Below are 17,882 nucleotides of genomic sequence, written 5' to 3'. Positions count from 1 at the left end.
AGAGAGAGAGAGAGAGAGAGCATTGAAAATAGGAATAAAAATGAAACAGAATCATAAGGTAGTGGGATTGCCTTAGCTCATTACTATCCTCCTGTATTCCACTACATGCTGTTGGTCGTGCACCTTAAATAAAATTGCTCCTTTTAGAAGAAGGAAATGATCTTGCTATAAAATGCACTATAGCACATTGATAATTATTGATCCTTACAGGCTACTCTATTTAACATCAGAGCAAGAGATTGTTTAAGGACAGGTGCTTTAAGGCCAACTCCATCCTCATGGAAACACTGATAGCTAAACTGAAAAAAAGGTGCAATATTGTGATTTACTAAAAAAAAATGTATTTTCTGTTTCAGATGGCCAAAATATATTTCTCATAAATATTTGGTCTTTGTCCATAGTTTCTGGCTTACAGCTCCCCAAATCCCTGGAATGTCCTAAGTGATAAGAGCCATGAAGATGTCTTTTTGTTAGGTTAATGAGGTGACTTTGGGACCCCAACTGAAGATGAGAGGTGGTTGCCAGGAGACCCACCCATGTGATTAGCAGGTTGCAACTTTCAGTCCCACCCCCCTGACCTCTGGATGAGGAGCAAGGGGTTGGAGGCTGAACCAATTGCCAATGGCCAATTATTTATTCAATCATGCCTGTGTAATGAAGGCTCCAGGTCGGTGAACATGTGGAGGTGCTGGGAGAGTGATGCACTCAGAGGACGTGGAAGCTCCACACACCTTCCCCATCCCTTGCCCTCTACATCTCTCCCATCCGGCTGTTCCTGATTTACATCCTTTTATCATAAACCTGTGATCTAGTAAGTAACATTTTTCTCTGAGTTCTGTGAGCTGCTCTAGCAAATTAATTGAACCCAAAGAGGGGTGGTGGAAACCTCTAATTTATAGCCAGTTGGTCAGAAATAGAGGTAGTAACAGAGGAAAATTGCTTTTGACTTGAGGTGTTAGGCTTAGAAGCAACTAATTCAGAATACCTATGAGCTTCTGCCATCAAATGAATTGTATACCCAAATAACATCCCTCCTTAATTTCTGGGGGTTTACATGTGTGGCCCAAAGAGGTTCTGTCTTCCTTGGTTTGGAAGTGGCAATGAATGGACAAACAAAGAGGTCAGATCGTAAACATTTCCCACTCTCACTTAGAAACTCGAGGGATGCAGATTGTTGTTAGAAAAAATCTATCCTAAGACTGAAGTCCTTCTCAACATTGTATGTCTAAAGCATTTTAGGTCCATTTTTAGTTTTGCTGACAGTGGGAATGTATTTTGAGGCTGGCAGGGAGAGTGAATCAGATTGGAATAATTGTTCCTGTGTGGACAAACTGATTAAGCCAGGGAAGATTTCATGCCTGCTGTTTTTGTACTTTTGTTCATATTGTTTTTTGGGCCCCCGTCAGTAATGTTCTGAAGTCTTCTTTTTTTCATGTACTTAAATGTAATCAATCTTTTAAGACCATTAGTATCTTAGAACATCTTAAACGTATTTAGTTCTCCCAGATGACTTATTCTACTGAACTAGTAGAAACTTTAACCTATGCTTTCATTTGGCCCTTGGTGATGTGAATATTGTCTTAACATGTATTATTTTCATTTTTAATATTATTATATAAACTACCATTAACTATTATTTATAGAGATGTTTGTCGTGTATATGAAAAGTGGAGAGCTGAGTTTAGAACTATGTTTACTTGACTTTTGTACATTAAATCATTCATCCATTTATTCACATATTGAGTGCTTAAATATGGAAGACTGTACTTTTCAGAGAGCTCCCTGTTGGCTATGATTGGCCCCTACATCAGATTCCATTAAACAGTTCTCATGTTAAGTCATATGTGTTTGCATCTCTGGTCCTCTTCTGCATGGAAAAGGAGGAAACCTTGAGGGAGAGATTCTGTCTTGTTCATCTTTATATTTCCTGCATCTATGTAGCACAGGTAACATTTTAGGCAATTATCCCTTCTTTCTCTTCTTTACTCCATTCATCCCCTTCAGGTCAATCATTTATTATATTTCAAACCCATAGTGAAGTTCTACTCTGTCTCTAGTTTCTAGGATACAAAAATGAGTCTGGAATAATCTCTGCCCCCAAGTCATCAGCCTGTGGTGGGTCACTTACATTTAAACAAGCAGTAAAATAATCTAAAAAAGAGTGGATATGTGTATATGTATAACTGATTCACTTTGCTGTACACCTGAAACTAACACAACAATTGTAAATCAATTATAATCCAATAAAAATTAAAGCAAAACAGTACAACATCCCATTTATTTTCTATTTTTTATTAGTTTCTGCTTTATAACAAAGTGAACCAATCATACATATACATCTGTTCCCACATCCCTTCCCTCATGCATCTACCTCCCTCCCACCCTCCCCATCTCACCCCTCCAGGCAGTCACAAAGCACCGAGCTGATCTCCCTGTGCTCTGCAGCTGCTTCCCACTATCTATCTACCTTACGTTTGGTAGTGTATATATGTCCATGCCTCTCTTTCGCTTTGTCACAGCTTACCCTTCCCGCTCCCCATAGCCTCAAGTCCATTCTCAATTAGGTCTGTGCCTTTATTGCCGTTTTACCCCTAGGTTCTTCATGACATTTTTTTTAATTCCATATATATGTGTTAGCATACGGTATTTGTCTTTCTCTTTCTGACTTACTTCACTCTGTATGACAGTCTCTAGGTCTATCCACCTCATTACAAATAGTTCAGTTTCATTTCTTTTTATGGCTGAGTAATATTCCATTGTATATATGTGCCACATCTTCTTTTTCCATTCATCTGATGATGGACACTTAGGTTGTTTCCATCTCTGGGCTATAGTGAATAGAGCTGCAATGAACATTTTGGTACATGTCTCTTTTTGAATTATGGTTTTCTCAGGGTATATGCCTAGTAGTGGGATTGCTGGGTCATATGGTAATTCTATTTTTAGTTTTTTAAGGAATCTCCATACTGTTCTCCATAGTGGCTGTACCAATTCACATTCCCACCAGCAGTGCAACAGTGTTCCCTTTTCTCCACACTCTCTCCAGCATTTACTGTTTCTAGATTTCTTGATGCTGGCCATTCTGATGGGTGTGAGATGATATCACATTGTAGTTTTGATTTGCATTTCTCTAATGATTAATGATGTTGAGCTTTCTTTCATGTGTTTCTTGGCAGTCTGTATATCTTCTTTGGAGAAATGCCTATTTAAGTCTTCTGCCCATTTTTGGATTGGGTTGTTTGATTTTTTGCTATTGAGCTGCATGAGCTGTTTATAAACTTTGGAGATTAATCCTTTGTCAGTTGCTTCATTTGCAAATATTTTCTCCCATTCTGAGGGTTGTCTTTTGGTCTTGTTTATGGTTTCCTTTGCTGTGCAAAAGCTTTGAAGTTTCATTAGGTCCCATTTGTTTATCTTTGTTTTTATTTCCATTTCTCTAGGAAGTGGGTCCAAAAGGATCTTGCTGTGATTTATGTCATAGAGTGTTCTGCCTATGTTTTCCTCTAAGAGTTTGATAGATACTGGCCTTACACTTAGATCTTTAATCCATTTTGAACTTATTTTTGTGTATGGTGTTAGGGAATGATCTAATCTCATACTTTTACATGTCCCTGTCCAGTTTTCCCAGCACCACTTATTGAAGAGGCTGTCCTTTCTCCACTGTACATTCCTGCCTCCTTTATCACAGATAAGTTGACCATATGTGCGAAGGTTTATCTCTGGGCTTTCTATCCTGTTCCATTGATCTATCTTTCTGTTTTTGTGCCAGTACCACACTGTCTTGATTACTGTAGCTTTGTAGTATAGTCTGAAGTCAGGGAGCCTGATTCCTTCAGCTCCGTTTTTCGTTCTCAAGATTGCTTTGGCTATTCAGGGTCTTTTGTTTTTCCAAACTAATTTTGAAATTTTTTGTTCTAGTTCTGTGAAAAATGCCAGTGGTAGTTTGATAGGGATTGCATTGGATCTGTAGATTGCTTTGGGTAGTAGAGTCATTTTCACAATATTGATTCTTCCACTCCAGGAGCATGGTATATCTCTCCATCTATTTGTATCATCTTTAATTTCTTCCATCAGTGTCTTATAATTTTCTGCATACAGGTCTTTTGTCTCCTTAGGTAGGTTTATTCCTAGATATTTTATTCTTTTTGTTGCAATGCTAAATGGGAGTGTTTTCTTGATTTCATTTTCAGATTTTTCATCATTAGTGTACAGGAATGCAAGAGATTTCTGTGCATTAACTTTGTATCCTGCTACTTTACCAAATTCATTGATTAGCTCTAGTAGTTTTCTGGTAGCATCTTTAGGATTCTCTATGTATAATATCATGTCATCTGCAAACAGTGACAGCTTTACTTCTTCTTTTCCAATTTGGATTCCTTTTATTTCCTTTTCTTCTCTGATTGCTGTGGCTAAAACTTCCAAAACTAGGTTGAATAAGAGTGGTGAGAGTGGGCAACCTTGTCTTGTTCCTGATCTTAGTGGAAATGGTTTCAGTTTTTCACCATTGAGGACAATGTTGGCTGTGGGTTTGTCATATATGGCCTTTATTATGTTGAGGAAAGTTCCCTCTGTGCCTACTTTCTGCAGGGTTTTTATCATAAATCGGTGTTGAATTTTGTCGAAAGTTTTCTCTGCATCTATTGAGATGATCATATGGTTTTTCTCCTTCAACTTGTTAATATGGTGTATCACATTGATTGATTTGTGTATATTGAAGAATCCTTGCATTCCTGGAATAAACCCCACTTGATCATGGTGTATGATCCTTTTAATGTGCTGTTGGATTCTGTTTGCTAGTATTTTGTTGAGAATTTTTGCATCTATATTCATCAGTGATATTGGCCTGTAGTTTTCTTTCTTTGTGACATCCTTGCCTGGTTTTGGTATCAAGGTGATGGTGGCCTCACCATTTTTAATACAATGATAGAAATGCACAGACTGGGCTTCCCAGAGGTTGAATTTCAAGCCTCTATTACATTTTATCATAAAAATTTAAGGGCTTCCCTGGTGGCACAGTGGTTGAGAGTCTGCCTTCCGATGCAAGGGACATGGGTTCGTGCCCATGTCTGGGAAGATGACACATGCCACAGAGCGGCTGGACCCGTGAGCCATGGCTGCTGAGCCTGCGCGTCCGGAGCCTCTGCTCCACAATGGGAGAGGCCACAACAGTGAGAGGCCCGCGTACCACCAAAAAAAAAAAATAAATAAAATACAATAAAATAAAAAATGCCGTCAGGAGTTACAACAAACACTAGTTTATTTTAAATGCTTCCACATTAAACACATAAAAATACAATGAAATATAATTTTGCTACTTGCAAATATTAAGAAGTTTTCTAAAATATTGATAGATTACTGGAGGCTGAGCCTACTTGGGATAGAAATGTGTATTAGGCATGTATGCCCATAAATAAGGGAGATATGAAACAATCAGAATGATTCCCCAAGGGAATATACACAAGGGAATCTGCTGATTGCTGTTCAAGAATTGTGCTCAGCATGGGACCACATGGGAGTGTGTGGTTTTGGAAAATAATAATATTTTCCCCTTGTCAAACTCTTATGATTAATGAGAATGTTTGCTCTCCATAAGAAGGGGCTGCAGCATGGGGACTGGTCTTGGCGGGAGGAAAGGAGATGTGGGACAGCTGAAAGGACAGTCTTGATCTGAATCTTTCACTCTAACATCTTTATGTATCCTCTCTGGGTCATTTTCTTTTTTTTGATTTAAGATTCTTTTGAGTCCCAGTTGACCAAGATAGCAGTGATGGGAGGAAGAGGAAATGAGTCCTTAAATCCTTTCTTAAGTGTCAGTGAAGTATTTGATTCCGTAACTTATTACCCTTGCTTTATTTGACAAAAGTAGTATTCTTATCAAAATTGATATTATGTATACTTATCTCTTATAATTTAAAGACAAACAATATAAAATAAAATGATTAATAATGAAAGCATTATTAACCCTTTGGTGTGTGAGACTGTGGAGGTGGGGTGTCCTGCACATTTGAGTTAATGGCAAATTGCCAAAGGACATTTGAGTATCATTCAGAGCTTCAGGTGGTAGAGATGATTATCAATCATAATTGTACTGAAGCCTCACAAAGTAGTGTTTTTTTGTTTTTTTGGTTTTTTTTTTTGTTTTTTGTTTTTCGGTACACAGGCTTCTCACTGTTGTGGCCTCTCCCATTGTGGAGCACAGGCTCTGGATGTGCAGGCTCAGCGGCCATGGCTCACGGCCCCAGCCACTCCTCAGCATGTGGGATCCTCCCAGACTGGGGCATGAACCCGCATCCCCTGCATAGGCAAGCGGTCTCCCAACCACTGTGCCACCAGGGAAGCCCCAAAATAGTGTTTTGAATACAATTATATGAAGGAGAAAATGTCCCTACCCCTTCTTAAATGCCACTATGCTTTCTGAATTTGATGATGATCTTTACATAATCTAAAATATCTTGGCGATGAGAGTCACTACATTAAAATATATCCATGTTCCAAATGTGTGACAGTATTACTGCAACAGGATATTCAACCAGAATGATCTGAAGGAGCTCTGATTTGTGCTGCATGTGGATCACTGTAGATTTACAAAGGAGTTAGAAACCAGATCCCCCTCTGTGAAGGGTTTGCAAAAACCCCTTTCCTATGCAACAGAGAAAACATTCAAAGAGTTAAATCCATGCTACCTCAATCTTCTCACTAGATTGATATTATCCATATCACCCCAGTCTAGCTAGTTTATTTCTTGATTTAAAAAAAAAAAAACAATGTGTCAAGGAGAGAATTACCTGACTCCAGTCAGATCTAATTTTTTTTTTATTTCATAGAAAATAATGCCATTAAGAGGCAGGTGCAGCAGTGTTTTATTCTATTTTATATTTTTCTCAGTTTCTCTCTTCTCAAGAAAACATTCTGAGCTTTTGGTTTAACAGTGGTGAACACAGAAAACAAGCATTGGGAATAACAAGGCTGAAATTAGTCATTTTTAAAGGACATCTTTGATATAAGTTCTATTAACTGGTATGATGGCTGGCTGAGGGTGGCAAATCAAGAAATATGACAAAAGATTAGGTAGTTGATCTTGTTTTACATCTTCATTAATGATCGAAAAGGAGCAAACAGCACATTGAATTTGGATGATGTTAATTCAATAACTTTTGAAAGCCTTAGTGAGGTCAGGGAAAGACTTTTTGTAAAGGCTTATAAAACTTAGAGTTAATGAAAAAAGATTGAAATAAGAGAAAGGAGACTTTCCAGAGCTTGAGAACAGGCAACGCTCAGAACCAACACTGAATGAAAAGAGCATATTGTTAATGAGAACTATTGAATAATACCTCAGATTTATAATGGGAAGAAAAATTAATGGAACTTGCAATGTGAGCTAAAGATGGAAAGATAAAGAGAATTAGCATATTTTTTTCTATTACATGAAGTTAGGAATGTGGGCATTTATACAAAATGAAGATATCACCCACATATATTCTTCCACAGTTCAGTCACCACAAATAAGGACTGGAGGACTCTTTGTATGTGTCAGTCATCCATAACACTTAGCCTTAAATACCCTGTTTACTTCCAAAGCAACAAGAATTATATGCAGGTCCTCCTATGACTTATAAGCCAATGACACAAGGTGATATTCTGTCTACTGGGAATGCAGCCATGAATGAAACAGGTGAAATCCTGTCCTTATTCAGCCTATATTCTAGTGGAGGGAGACATAAATAAATGAGTGAGAATATATCCAATAAGTTTAGAAAAAAACACTAAGGATTATTAAGAATAAAATTAAATAAGGAAGTATATGTATACTTCAAAAAGTGTTGAAAATTCTATACTAATTACACTTGTATGAAGGCTTATAGATACAAAAGTTAAAATAACAAAATTACCATCTATTTTAGTTATCTATTTGTATAACAAAGTTATACAAATAGGAATTTATAAAGGTTCACCCAGGTCCATCCCAAAGTTAGTGGTTTAAAACAATAGCAATGATCTATTGTTATCACCCTGGACATTCTGGGGGATTGACTAGGTTCACCTGGGCAGTGTTTGCTCTTGTTCCTTTCACTGTTTGAGTCAAACTGTGGCCAGGGTTGAAGTCACCTCTAAAGCTTCTGTGCTCGCCTGTCTGCTATGTGGGCGGGGAAGGTTCAAAGGGCTGGGTGATGTAACAGCTGGAACTCCTCAAGTATCTCTCTTCCTATGTGGTCTATCCTTGAGGGCTCTCAGCATGGTGGCCTCACAGTGCTCTGGCCGCTAAAGACACATAATCTCAGTGAGAGAATAAAACCAGGTTGATAACAATATTGTCTTTGTGACCTAGTCTTGGATTAATCAGTGTCACTTCTACTACAGTCGTGTGGTTGAGAAATTTATAAAGGTCCACCCAGGTTCAAGGACTGGAAACATAAACACAATCGCTGATTTGGAGGATCCCCATGTTGAAAAATTGCACATAGGATGAGATATATATTGTTATCATAGTTTTTGGAAAATACTATCTGCCATATCAGATAATAATGGCTACTCTATTATGTACCAAGCAAGTTGATAAGTTTTCTCGTAGATAAACTCTAAGAGACTGTGGCTTAGTATGGAGAAATATTATCAAGTTACAATGAAAGCTAATAAATGTTATATAAAAATATAAGATTATAAAAGAGCTGGCACAAGAAATTATATGATTTGGTATGATATACTTTCGTAGAATAGATTCCATAAATTTGGAAGAAAGAGATCACTGTGGACCATTCTGAGAAATTTCATGTTGGAGAAGGACTTTGATCCTCTAGACTGGATTGTCGACTGAGAAATAGATAAGACATTCGCCAACTAGAGGAAGAATGAATAAAGGTAAGAGTTGAGAACATTCTTAGAAAGTCTGATCTGAGGACAGTGAAAAGACAAGAAAATATCCTCAAGAGAGTGATTAAAACAATGACGACAACAAAAATCCAGACTAGAAAGACCAGAGGACACACACCTATAATATGTTCTACATTGTAATAGAGAATCAAGGGATAAGAATATGGAAAATTAAAATCTTGGTCCTCTTTGAGTTGCCAACTGAAATTTGTTAAGGAAATTGGTGACAAATTGTGGTAGGATATTTGTACATTAAAAGCTTGACACTATGACTTGGTAAAAGGAAGATACTGTTATTAGAAATAACAGTTTGTGAAAAAAGTAGAATGAAATATAAAACATAGGTGTGTCCTGAGGGAGAGCCAAGTGGTAGCTCTGTTGGCTTTTATGACTTGGTTTCAGAAGTCCCTTAGTGTGACTCCTGTCACATTCACAAAGATCTGTCTAGGTTCCAAGGATGAGGCTTTTCATAAGGATTCTTAATTTCATATGAGAAAAGAAAAGCCAGAATGAATTCAGTTTTTGCTGGCTTTAGATTGTTTATATGCCAGACAGGGAGATTCCTGAAGGTAGAACCCAGGTGGAACCTAGTCATCTTTCTTCTCAGTAGTTGGCACGGTGTTGGGCATAATTATGTACTTGTTGAGTGAAAGAAAGCAGTAGTTCTGCTTGGATAATGGTTCACTTATTGTTTCTTTAATCAGTTCAAAGATCCCTATAACCATCTTCCTATTTCAGCTGGCGGGTTTAACCACATATGGACAACTCCATTGGTCAGATTCTCCACCCAAGTTACAATTATGTGTTCCATTCTCTAGTATCTGTTGGTTTGTTAATTTCATTATACATATACATATAAAACATAAATATATACTATATAGGTATATTTTTCATCACTCTTACCATTTTGCATGTATAGAAAGGAGCTAGAACTTTTTGTGACATTTTGCAAAAAAAAAAAAAAAAAAAAAGAAAAACTTTTTAGATTGAGATCAATGTGAAAAAGTCTCTCCTAACTTAAACTTATGGCATCTGTGACTCTATCTTCATAAAGAAGTTGAGAGTCCAATCTCTAATTGGATATTATTTCATGTTTATATTCTATTCTTAAGAGTTTTACTCAAAGTAGCCTGTGTCTAGTAGTTCTAGTGGTATTTCCATCTGTTTTGCAGACTTTGCACAATTGCCCCCAATATTAACAATCTTTCAGAATGGGGCAAGAAAAATGTAAACAAAATAGTACAGATGATTATTATAAGCCTTTCCCACTCCTGACATTCCCTCACCTCAGAACCACCACTGATGGAACATTACTTCCTCATTTCATTTTTGAATTTTGAATCAATTGCAGTGATTCAATTCATAATGTCATTATTTAGCCTGTGGTGGCCTTTCCTTTCTTCCCTACAAGTTCTATCAGGCAATACTATAGACTAACACACTTTCTAGTGTTTTCTCTGAGAGGAATGAAGATTAGATATGAAAAACAAACATAACAGGCTGAAAAATACTGTTTCTCCTCCTCCCTCCTTCTATACAGTGCTTCCCTTGGAATAATTTTTACCACAAACACTAGCCTTCTGAAACCTGAAGCAATCAATAAGGCTCACTTAAATGGCATTGCTTCCAAGAAGCCTCTCCTAAAATGATCTAATAAACCCTTGGATATTAGTAGTGATTTGTTTATACTTTTGATTTTTTAATTATTCATTCAATGAGTATTTATTGAGCACCTAATATATGAAGACACAATGCTAACCAATGGGTGTATAAGATCAATGGGTAAAGAAAACAGACTTGGACCTTATTTTACAAATTGGATTAGTGAATTTACAGAAACAAGTAGGGGTCGTATGATGACAGAAATGTGTGTTTCTGTGCGTTTGTATGTGTGTGTGGTGATGAGGGTGGCTTACGAAAAGTACTTTTTAAAAGCTTCTTAAAAGAGGTGACATTTCAGCTGATACCTGAAGATGTTAGTCATGTGAAGGACGTGATTAGGGTTAGGAATAGGAGAATGGAGCTGACAAGGTCGAAGGAAGAGCATCCGCTAAAGCTCTAGGAAATGAAGAACTCACTATGTTTAAGAGACTGAAGGCTAGAATGTTTGGAGAAGCAGCAACAATGGTGAGGCTGCATTAGAGACCAGAAATGGCAAAGAGTTTAATTTTAGCTCAAAAATGCTGTAGAAAGCCATTGCAAATTTTTAAATAAGGGATTTGATATCATTTCATAATGAATATATTTTCTCTCTTAAAGTTTGCATAGTTGTTGCTAGAGTATTTGCCTTATTTCTTTTTCCAAGTGATAAGCTACTTTTGTGCTAAGGCTTGGTCATTACCTACCAGTGTCTTTTTCTATTATACAGAAAGTACATGTTCATTAAATAGTTGCTGACTCGAATTGAAACAACTAATATAACTACTTATTTTTTCTCAGATATATCCATTGTTCAATTATACATTGGTTATCTTGTGCTATAAAACAAATCCCCCCAAAACTTAGTAGCTAAGTCAACAATAATCATTGACTATCTCCCACAGTTTCTGTGGGTCAGAATTTCAGTAGTAGCTTGTTTGAGAAGTTGTGGCATGAGGTCTTTCATCAGGATGCAGTGGATGGGAGCTGCAGTCATCTGAAGGCTTGCTTCAGGCTGAAGTATCCATTTACAAGATGGCTTACTCATGTGGCTGGAAAGTTGGTGCTGGTTGCCAGTACAAAAAGTCACAGTTTCTCTCCATATGAGACCCTCACAGTCACTGTCTGGCTTTCCTGAATGAGCATACCTAGAGACCAAGTTGAAAGCTGCAATACTTTTTAGGACTTAGTCCTGATTCGGTGTGGAATAAACAATCACAAGAACATGGATGTGAGGAAACAAGGCTTCCTGACATCTGGAAGCCATCTTGGAGGTTGGGTAACACAAGTTATAAGCATTTAGTACAAAATTTGTTTACCTTGGATTGCTTTAGGACTCTCATACCTTGTTCTCTCTTTGCTTTGCTGGCTACACCCCAGCAGGGATACAGGTAAAACTAACTTATCTGTTGCAAAGATCATCTAGAGATTCTAATCCAGATGCCCTATTCTGTGCAAAAGCCTGCCTCTGGCTGCTGAATGCAATTCAGTCTCCCTTCTGCTCTCAATTTTATTTCCTTTTTCCCACCATGGGAACCAGATAGTAAGCTTCTCAGGAGTACTGGTGGCTTTTAAAGCATATTTACAAGATTACATGAGACAACATGTCTTTAATTTGCTATTTAGCTGAAGAGTAATATGTTTCTCTATTTGGAAAATGGTTTCAAGGTACCAGCACGAAGGATAGGAAATTAGAATTTCTAGGATCAATTTTCTAACTGACTTATGAGTTACTGTGTACCCTTCAGCAAAGCACCTAATGTGCTTCTCTGTAAAACGGGGATAGGAAGAATAAGTCCCTACATCAAGGGAATGCATCACAATTGAATTCATATTAATATAATAGGCTTTGAAAAATTTCACAAGAAAAGTACTATGGAATGCAAATTATTATGGTGAAAAGCTCTTCGGGATACAAGGTGCTATGTGCCTGCAAAATACTAAATCACTCTATTTTATCTGCTTTATGATATGGCTTTTTAATTTCAAACAGTAAGTAGTTTTCCTGAATTGTGACAGGACAAAGGGAAAGCTCAACTCTCATTTTGTAATTGATACATTGTTTTGGTAGCTATCTGTCGTATAATCTTAAAAGGACTCTATCATTCTCATATGGAACTCATCCCTATAATCAAATAACACCATTCAAAGATGATAATTGCCTTTTACTCTTATGCTAACAATAAAGGTATATCACGTAATATCCACATCTTCATTTGGCTGTTTAAAGTGTAATTTAATAGTTATGGAAGTCTGGGGGAAGGTAAAGGAGGGGGGGGGAAGCTAAACTTTAAGCCCGTAGCATGATCAGTGTGTGTAAAAATGTATATATTGTGTGTATATATAAAAAATCTATTGTGTGTATATACATATGATATAATATATATCACTTGTTTTGCATTTAGTATTTGGTATATAATATTCAGGTTCTTGTAAATTATTTTGGGGTTATCTTCTCTTAGAAAAGGAGAGAGGAAGAGGTAGGTGTTTAATATTATAGAAGTTTTACACACAATTCAATCATAGGAATTTTCCACAGTATTTACGTGATATGCACATATGATCAAAGTCTACTGTTGGCAAAATTTAGAATAGTTGGATTTCTATTTTAGAGTTCTCTCCCTTCCCCAATACCATTTCCTATTCTAATCAGTTACACTGACATGCTCTACCTTTAGGCATCCATTAGTCTCCTGCTGTTTCTATCAAAATCTCTTTTTGAGAATGGAGCTGAAAATTCTTCTCATGAAAAACACAAGTGACAGAAAACCGTTTAAAATATGACCTCAGCCTAGGGAATTTGCAATTTAAACCAGAATGAAGGTCCTGTGGTAGAAGTTGACAAATGACCCTAAAGTGTTTCTTAGTGACAAGGAAGCTTCTTCACCCATAGCAAGTATTAGTTTTGCCCACAACAAATCCAAGGCCAGTTTGGAATCCTGGAAAGAGAGGGAAGAATGAGAAATGGTAAAGAGGAGGCAAATCTGGTTACAAAAAGGGCAGGAGTCAGAGCTACGGCATCTCAAGCAAATCTTCCTATCTTTCATGTATTCTTGTCACTTCTAACATTTAGGCATTATTTTTCTTTTTCTTTCACCAAGAAGGAAAAAAACTCTGCTAATAGGAAAAAAAAATTTGACTTTCATTTATCAGTTATTTTTGGATGCACAACAAATCATTCCAAGACCTAGTATTTAAAACAATAAACATTTATGTTGTTTTTTCTGGTTTTGTGGATTGACCACGTGTCTTCTGGTCTGGGTCAAGTTACCTGGGGTAGGATGATCTTGGACTACCTCATGAACATATCTGGTGGCTGGCAGTGGTTGGCCTAGGGGTACCACACTTGCATGCCTGATGGCTGGCTTGAAGTTACAGGTGGTAAGTCCACATCCATCTCATCAGCATCCAGCAGGATAGCCCATGTTCACTTTTATGGAGGTTGTAAAGACCTCCCAGCAGAAAGAACAGGCAAACTACAAATGCACAAAACTTTGCTTATATCACATTTACACATACCCCACTGCACCAAGTAAGCCAATGGCTAGGCCTAGGGTTAAGGTGTTGAGAAACTACTTTTTGATGGGAGGAGTCTCAAAGAATTTGTCGCCAGTTTTTTTTTTTCTTCAATCTGCCACAGACTGTAAATTCTATCATTATATCCTGAGTCTTTCCTTTCTTATTGGTCCCCCATCATTAAACATATATTGCTTCACTGTTTCCCAGTGGATATCCAGTACCAATGTACTCTCCTTTGGTTCTCCCAAATAAAAATATTTTCTTAAGAAAGGATACAAAATTTTTGTTTACACTGAGATGAGTAATCATCTTCTTCCTAAGTGGTCTATCACTTCCACATGGAAAAAGTGTATTGAGCGTAAAGTCATCACAATATGAATAGAATCTTAGATTTCTACAGACTGATCTGGAGAGAGAGATTTTAGTGTAAAGCTAGGACTTCCTTTTGATTCTGAAATATTATCATATACATTCAAAGTGGTAACAAGTAGTGTTTTAAAAGAGTCACTGCTTATCTTGAGAAGCCAGGCTCATGCCTGCCCTTCAAAAGCAGTACTGACAAAGAAAGACACCATCTACTGGAAATCCAACTACCATAATATCAATTTGTCATTTTCCCATGTCTTTTTCCCTCATCTATTTGTGTTCTTCCTGATATGTAGCTACATGAATGCAATCTCGACTATGTCCAACCATCAGTACATTCATTTATCTATCCATTCACTAATATTTATGTAGCATGCACCATATGACTGTTAATATTCTAAGTTGCTGGGGATACATCAGGGAAGACAATGGACAGTATCACTGCCATAATGGAGTTCACCTTCTACTGGGTGAATCTTTTTCCTTTTGTCCTTCTAGATTGACTCACTATCCTTTCTCACCTTGCTCTATACTCCAGACTGTATCAATGTGATCCCTTGCCCTTTAGTTTACAGAGGGATTTGAACAGTTCTCACTGTTCCCAAGACTCAATGTTTGCTAGGTTGCCACAGGTTGGCTTCATTTTTCTACCAAATGTTCAGAGGCAACATTTATCATTAGAGAAAATGTGGGTTCAATTATAATGATAAACCACTGGGCAAAGTGGTAATTAGAGTTTTTGGACCCACAGGGATCTGTTGTGATAGCTAACTGATCATAGAGTCCTGAAGAATTAAATAGATGAGTAGCTTCCTAAGATGCTGCTATATAAGCAAACATTTTCTAAGTCTGATAGACAGAAATCAAACTTGAGTCACTGTCGTAGAGATCGTGGTCCTTACTAAAGGACATAAACTAGTTAATAGCTCTATATTGCTGAGATAAAACCCTGGTCCCATTGAGGAAGACCCTGTATGCGGCCACAGATATACACTATGCATGTTCCCCCAAGACTTCCCCAAAGTGGTCAATGGCCATTTCCAGAGTGACAGCGACCTCAGAAAGGTAAATGCCTGGACTTTTTTGTTGATATTCCATAGTGACTTTGAACTTATAATAATCACCAGAACTAAAATACCACTCTGGCTCACTGGATGCAGAGGTTTATGAAGATTATGTCATAACTGGAGTCTTAGATAAATCTCATAATCTCTCCAGTGCCACTGAGGGTCTATCCATTGTTTCCTTTTGTTTTGTTTTTCAGATCTAGACTATATGGTAAAAATAAATACACTAATTAAATACTTGAAGGAATCTCCACAATGGCTCCCTGAACTATGTTCTTTTATAACAGAAAAGGCATGTGGAAAACCCTAAGAATTGCCCCTCACAAGACAGTAAACCCAAAATTATATAGGATCCCTAGGAGAAGAGCAAATTGGTACTTTTATAAAAGTCTTGATAGATGTAAAAGTCTTGATTACCATCTCATCATTATTTAACTTGCACATTTTTGTCAGTAAAGAAGCTAGATTATTCATGAAAAGTGACTTAGATTATTATAGACATAATCAAGTCATGCTATAATTCACAGTTATAAATACAAATATGGTACCTTTACTGAAGCAAATAAACAGAAATTTTAGACCCTAGTATACACAATCATTGGCCTCAAAAATCCTTTTCTCTATATCCCTAGTATCAAAGATAATCAGAAATAATTTTCAACTGGCATGGCCTGCAGTATACCAGGACTCTCTTGCCTCTGTGTTATGGCAACTCTCCTATTAATTCATTTTTTAATCTAGATGGAATTTGGTTATTTTTCTTTCTTCCCCCCCCAGCTTTTTTGAGGTATAACTGGTAAATAAAAATTGTATGTATTTAAAGTGTACTACCTGATGTTTTGATATATGTACACATTGGGAAATGATTACCACAATCAAGATAATTAACATATTTATCATCTTTTTTATTTACCATTTATTTGTGTGTGTGGTGAGAATACTTAAAATATACTCTGTTAACAAATTTCAAGTGTATAATACATTATTGTTAACTATGGTCACAATGCTGTACATTAGGTCTCCAGAGCTTATTCACCTTTTAACTGGATGATTGTACCCTTTGACCAACATTTCCCCATTTCCCCTACACAGTATGTCCTCGTAACCACTCTTTTAACCTTTTTCTCTGAATTCAGCTTTTTTAGATTCCACATATAAGTGAAGTCATTCAGTATTTTTCTTTCTGTGTCTGACTTATTTCACTTAGCATAATGTTCTATGTCCTTTGTCCTAATCTATGTTTTTTTCACAAATGACAGGATTTCCTTCCTTGAAAAGGCTGAATAGTATTCCACTGTATATACATACCATATTTCCCATATGTCCATTGACAGACACTTAGGCTATTTCCATATCTTGGCTATTGTGAATGCAGATATCTCTTTGAGATAGTAATTTTATTTCCTTTAGATATATACCCAGAAGTGAGACTGCTGGATCATATGGCAGTTATATTTTTAATCTTTTGAGGCATCTCCATACTCTTTTTCATAATGGCTGTACTGGTTTACATTTCCACCAACGGTGTACAAGGATGAACCTGGTAATCCTGGTCCATTATACTAATGATATGAAGTTAATTGACCTGAGTGGGCAGGAAGTACGAAGTACTCTAGAAAACATTTTAAGTTTCATGGGTGTCAGGTGGTGACCAATAATATCTGAGCAGTTTCAGAGATGTTGCTTTGGTGATATTTCTAGGAATCTAGCTGTCCAATGAATGTCAGTATATTACCTCTAAACTGAGCAACAAGTGTTGCATCTACACTTTCCACCACAAAGAAAGAAACATGTTTGTGTTTGTCTGACCCATATACTGTATAGCCTCAAGGCTGCAAGTTATGAGTGGTGTTCAGAGCAAAACAATGGCTTTGAAGAAGGTACATACTGTGACCGAAGTTTCCCTTGGGTCTTATAACTCAGCAGAATCCATGGTAAGGGAAGTGTCTGTGGCAACTTTGGGAGCAACGTCTGGTTTTCCACTTCATGTGTGAGAAGTCTTGGCCTGAGGAATGAATCTACACCACTTAATAAGCAGCGATTATGAGCTTGTCATAGGATTAGCAGTTTAGAATAAGATTGGAAGATTAGTGACAAGGAGATCTGGGAAGACGTAGGTGAACAAATATTTCAGTATGTGCAGACATTTTAGAGGTATTCAAGTCCCATGTAATGCCCATTTGTTTTTATACACTGTAGGGGAGACTCAAATAATTCAGTGGAGCAGATGACTCACTATGTGACATAGTGAGCTTCTTTTCCCAGACATGTTAGTGTTAAATCAATCAATAAAAAGGGTGAATGACTGAAGAAAAAAAAAAAGGTGATACATGGACTTAAAACCCTGTGTATGGGATGTCCCATATCAAGGTTAATCTGGGAATCACCAGAGCTGAAAGCCAATCTACCAAGACCAGAGGTATA

This window comes from Mesoplodon densirostris, chromosome 4, assembly GCF_025265405.1.
Source record: "Mesoplodon densirostris isolate mMesDen1 chromosome 4, mMesDen1 primary haplotype, whole genome shotgun sequence".
Taxonomy (NCBI): domain Eukaryota; kingdom Metazoa; phylum Chordata; class Mammalia; order Artiodactyla; family Ziphiidae; genus Mesoplodon; species Mesoplodon densirostris.
Note: the sequence above shows the minus strand (reverse complement) of the source record.